This window comes from Vombatus ursinus, unplaced genomic scaffold (genome assembly GCF_900497805.2).
Source record: "Vombatus ursinus unplaced genomic scaffold, bare-nosed wombat genome assembly UNPS02015175.1, whole genome shotgun sequence".
Lineage (NCBI taxonomy): Eukaryota > Metazoa > Chordata > Mammalia > Diprotodontia > Vombatidae > Vombatus > Vombatus ursinus.
Window position 1 is genome coordinate 15812878 of NW_020954953.1, and position 6197 is coordinate 15819074.

At 35.4% G+C, this 6197-nt stretch overlaps 1 pseudogene; it reads right to left on the reverse strand.

The window, feature by feature from the left end:
- Positions 1-4181: 4181 nt before the first annotated feature.
- On the reverse strand, positions 4182-5486 carry LOC114031451 (annotated as a pseudogene).
- Between the last annotated feature and the right edge of the window lie 711 nt (positions 5487-6197).

Genomic DNA, 6197 nt, shown 5'->3' on the forward strand with positions numbered 1-6197 from the left:
TTTAAAAAAATGAATTGTAGAATACAGACATTGGAAAGTGATAGGGTGGTAATGAAAATTCCTCAAATTTCTATGTAGAATTATATTATATTATATTGGCTGTATTAATATGTTAAACTGTAAAATGATGGTTATGTGTGGGGGCTGAATAGGAAGTGGGGTACAAGGGAGGTAGGGAAAGAAAGGAAATAAAATGGGTTTCCAAACCAACATACCCATTGAATGATTTCAGAAAAACTTCATAGGATTAAAAGAAGTCTTAGATATTGTTCCTTATTGTACGATGAGATGATTTTTGGTGGAAGTCTATAGTGATACAAAGAACACTGGTTTTGAAGTCAAAAGATTGAAACACTTGCTTTAATTCATTTTTCTCTGTGTGACATTGGAAAAAGACACATAACCAACTTGGGCCTCTGTTTAATTACAAAATGAAGGCATTCAAAAATGTGATCTCTGGGTCTCTTCTGACCCTACCTCACACAATCCTATTCACTGTGGTAAAAAGAAACTGAATGACTTGTTCAAAGTAATAGAGTGAATGAAAGGCAAAATCGGAACTAAAATTTCCTAATTCCCAGTCCTAGGCTATGTTTTTCTATGATAACATGGTGTAAACTCCCTGAAATGAAAACTAAGACAGATACCAGAGACCAGGCATCTATGTTACATTTTTTCTATATTTAATTTTCTAATGAATTTATAGCCTTGATATATTTTATTACTTATTCACATTTCAAAATTTTAAAAGACCCATGATACCTCAATATGGGGATATCCTCCACCGAAGTAAATTTCAACTTCTCTGTGCTGAGTAGATTTTTTTCCTGATTTTCCATGCCCCACCTCCATCCAAAATAATCAATTCAAGGCCAGACTTCTATTAATGAGCCTCTAGGAACTGAATTCAGCTGGTCCTTGCACAGATATATTCATTCCTAGGCCAGTCATTTACTGTTATAGATTATGAAAGAAATCCTCAATATGATGGATGAACATTTTAGAGGATAGGTTGTTGTTGTTGTTATTGTTGTTTGGCCTGTGTTCTCAAAAAGGATCAATGACATCAGCAAGGTGTTGTCTTGACCTGCAAGTGAATTGGATTTAAGTGAAGCAGAGATGTGTACAGTCATCAGCCTCACTCTCTCCTCCAGAGTCATCAGAGTCCAGTGGCGAGACAGTTCAAGACGACTGGCAATGACCCCAGATGAAGTGGGAGATGTTGGCCTTTTTAATCTAAGGTATTTCCCAGGTCTCTGTTTATCTGAAGCAATGCCTGTTCAGCAGTTAAAGGCTAGAGCATATACAGCATAGATAAATGTCACACAGAAGGAGAGGAGGTGGATGGAATATGGTCTGTATTATTGCAAGCTAATACTCAATCATTGAGATGACAGACCCATTGATGCATTCTACTGAGGTGATTCTCCCTTTAGAAATATTTTGCCTCCACCACTTTAATCACAATGCAATTTTCTTGGTGATTTAGTATTCATAGTAAACAAATAGCAATTTTCAATAACTCTAAACTGAAAAGCAAGTTCCAGTCTGCATTAGTGAGGGGGATTTTCTTCACTGAATTGTCCCTACAACCATGAAATAAAATTCTCAAGTGGAACAGCTTTGAAAATAACAGGGAATTTATTATATAATATTGAAAATAAATGCAAGTTGAATGTAATGGAGAAATAAGGTTTCCTATGTAATTTTTTTTTGCTTTGTATATGGAAATGCTCATGTTTTTCAATACTTGCCAAGTTAGCAATGACAAAAAAAATTAATTTTTTAAACCACTCATCTGGATTTTAAGAAATAGATTATTAATAACTTGGCACAGTGGATAGGGAACCAATCTTTGAGTTCAGAATCAAGTCCTGTCACTGACACATACTATTTGTGTAGCAACAAGAGAGCCACTTTACTTATGTCCCCAAACAACTCTCAACCAATCAGCATGTGTTTATTATGTACCTACTGTGTACAAGACAGTACACTAATCACTAAGAAGACAAAAACAAAACAGTATCTCACATCAAGAAGATGACAAACTAACAAGGGGAGACTGTGTATGTGTGTATAACATATGTATGTGTTTATATGTATTTATGCACATATATAATGCACTATATAGATATGTGTTATATACATACATATAAGCAAATGTAAAATAAATTCAATATAGTTTTTGAGAGAAGACACAAGCATTTGGGGACAACAAAAATGTTTCATGTAGAAGGTATATATATACATATATATACATATGTATATGCATATATGCATAAATGTATGTGTGTATATAATACAAACACATGCACACAAGATAGAGAGAGAGAGAGAGAGAGAGAGGGTATGTATAAAGTGGCATCTCAACTGAACATTAAAGGAAACTACAGATTCTATGAGTGAATGTGACAAGGGAATGTATGGGGATATCCAATGCAAGTCAAGGAGACAGGAAATGTAACAACATGTATACAGAAAAATAACATATACACAATTTGGCTAGAAGAGCCAATTGTGCATGTCAATTTAGCATGAAGAAAGGAAATGTGTAATAAGACTGGAAATATAAGTTGAGATCAGATTGTGTTAAATAGCATACAGAGGAGTTAATATATGATTCTATTGGTAATTGAAATTCACCAGAATTTATTGAGTAGTAATAGTAATTAATAAAAATAGTAAATATATTAATAGTAATTAATAATAGCTAGCATTTGTATATCACTTTAAGGTTTGCAAAAAACTGTAAATATGCATGCATTCATAAATACATACATTTGTGTGTGCATATAATATATATGTATATAATATATGTATGTGCTATAAATCTTATTTAATCCTCAAAAAACCTTTGAGAGGTAGGGGCTATTATTGTCCCCATTTTATAGATTAGGTAACTAAGCTAGACAGAAATTAAATAACTTACCCAAGGTCACACATCTAGTAACTTTCTGAGGCCACATTTGAACTCAAGTCTTGATGCAAGATCCAGTGCTCTGTCTAGGTAGCTTTCCAGCTACCTGACAAAGTTAGTACTGAAATACTCAGAACCATGCTTTAGGGAAACTGTTTTCATAGCTGGGTGGAGGATGGATAGAATGGGGAAACATATTAATGGAGAGACTAATTAGAAGATAGAACAAAAGTTTGTTAGAGAAGTGTTGAAGCAAGTATTATGGTGTTAGCTTTGTAAATAGAGAGAGGAGGGCAGATACAAATGATGCTATAAAGGCAGAAATAGCACCATTTGGCAATTGATTGGATATGTAGGCTAAGGAAGAATGAGGAGTCATGGATGACACCAAGGTTGTCAATATATATTATTGGATGTATGGTAGTATTCTTTTTTTTTTGCAAAAAAAGTTCATTTTAATCCACCAAATAAAAAAAAATATAATAGCTGTGTTTCCCTCCAAAGTGAGGCTGAATCAGGCATGCAAAGTGAAGTTGGAAATATGAACAGCGATTGGCCAAATTTTTGATTATTTGAAAAGAGTGGCTAGGAAAAAAAGGCAAGAAAATTCATTTCTGAATTGCAGTTGAAAAAATACATTTTACTAAAAAAAAAAATCTCCATCTTCCAAGTAGACATTTCATGAAAAATACTAGAATGTGATCTGTAATTAAAATACAGTGTTTCTATACCATCAACATAGTTATAACTGACATGTATTACTTAAGCTTGTTAAATTTTTGTCTTAAACTACTGTCAAAGCTATCTATGATGACCAAAGAACAGTATGAAATGATTTTTCCTTCAGCAGAGAGGATTTTTAAAGCAACCCAGTGGCTAACATCAATCAGGGAGCCAGTTTGCATTCTTACTGCTATTTTAAAAGGAAACTATCTTGTTCACCCCAGTAGTCTGAGCACCTTTTCAAGTTAGCACTTTCCCATCTACAGAGAAAAGGGGGAAATGGCTGTTTTCATGCCTGGATTCTATGTCTAGGGTCAGAGGCAAGGACTGGGAGAAGTGGAATGAAAGATCATGGGAAAGACCATAGCCACTATCTTTTCAGCTCATCAGAGAAAAGGAAAACCAAATTGTGTTATGACTAAATATTCAATTTAAACATTTACAATGAAGCAATTTTTATCTGCTCATTCATTCCAGCATTAACTTTCTCTTAGTTATTCTTGTAGCAAATCCTATCTTCAACCAAGAGCCAAAATCAAAGTCATAAGGCCAATGTGATACAGTAATATTTGAGTTTGAAAGGCAAAACTCCTTTGTTTAGCTGGTAGAACTCAACAAGTTAGATCAGATTTGATGAATTTGGTATTTCTGTCATCAAGGCTAAAGAACATCTGTCCCTCATCTTAAAAAGATAATATCTGGAAATTCTTTGATTTTCTGGTGATGACACAGTGTGAGTGCAAATACCTTTGCATTACTCTGGCTGTCATGAAGGAGAAAGAGCCCATCCACAAGCCCCTACTGTTGAATAATACTATGGGATTCCTCCCAAGAGATCCTTCCATGAAACCAGTTTTGTGTCCTATGGATCACTGTGCTTAGCGTAGAAGGGTGGAGGGGACTTTGGCCGCCTAAGACATTCATCCTTGTGCTTTATTTCCTCCAACCATGGCCCTCTTTCAAGGCTGCCCTCTGAGTTTCAGCAGGGTTCTCATTCATTCTTCCCATTTGACTGGAAAAGTCCATTACCACAAGGGAGTTCTTGAACACTGTGTACTGGAGTTGACTATGCACTGGAATTGAGAAGTGGGAAAGCCAGGCTTTTCTCTACTGTGTTATTCTGTAATTCTTATAAAGGAGTATGCCATACTCAAGGAGCCTAAATGCCATCATCCAACACTTTCTGCTCTATTCATCTTCAGCATGCAGTAACCTGAGGACTTTTGTCTTATTGCTTATTTTGTTTGACTTGCTTTAAAAAAGCCATAGGGGCATTATACCGCTTCTTTCCTGCTATCAGAGAAAAGATATTGCTGTCTTCTAGGTGAGCCAATACTTGTAAATGCCTTGACTCCTTTGAAGTTCTTTTTGTGGAGAAATAAAGTCTTGGTCTTTGCAAATACACATATAATTTTCCCAGGACTTTCTTCCTAGCTTTTTCACATGTAAAAAAAGCTTGAATTTCAGGGCAACTGCTGGAGTTTAAAAATTCTACAAAAGCTGAATTTGGGAAATACTGCTGTTTGATTGCTGATACCAAGCCACCATCTGTTCTGGGAGGAAACTAATGGGATTTTTGAAAAACTCATATTTTACATAATTCTTTCTGAATAATAATTTACTTTCACCTCTCAACATGTTTTCCACTTGGACCACCAAATTATGGTCTCCTAAGCACCTTTCTAATCCTAGATGTAAGGTGATGCTCCACTAGGGTCCATCTGTTGTCATACACACAATGACTTCTGTAAACGAGCAACAGGCAGAGGTCCCTGGCTATCATGTCTACTAGAATCTCCACCACTTTGCTTGTCCCATCTTCACTAATGCTCTGTATTTCCAGTTGTCAGTCCATTGCGTTTCACCTGATTTCTCTCATTCTATCAGTCTTGGGCATTTTCATCATAAGTCTTTTGGAATTTTCTTGTATCACTGTATTACTAAGAATAGCTAAGTCATTCACAGTTGACTATCATACAGTATCATTGTTACTGTGTACAATGTTCTCCTGGTTCTGCTCACTTCACTTTGCATCAGTTCATGTAAGTCTGTATTATGAAGCAACCTTGTTTGCTGCAGCTTAATTTAGTTTCAGCTTGGATTGGTTTAGAAATGACAGTCTCAGGTTTGATTAATATATATGTATATATGTGTGTGTGTGTGTGTGTGTATGTATGTATGTATGTACAAAGTTAAAGTATTTATTATTAAAATAGTAAAATAGGATTAAGGTTAGTAAGTAGAATAGAATTAGGGTTAGTAAGTCCCAATAGGTAACAATAACATAGGTCTCAATAAGTAAATCTCAAATGGTAAGTCTCAAAAGTTACAACATAAGGTTCAATCAATGATAACTTAAGGCTCAATAGGTATCAAATCTTACCACAATAGATCATTACCATCAGGTAAATCATTTACATCTAGATCACACAGCTGGGAAGTCCCAGAATCAGCCTCCAGAATCCCAATGGGAAAGTCCTGGGCTATGCATCCACATGGGGTGGGAGCCGGGGAGACTCCAAAGAAGGCTTAGGACTATCTGCCTCTTTAGTAATTC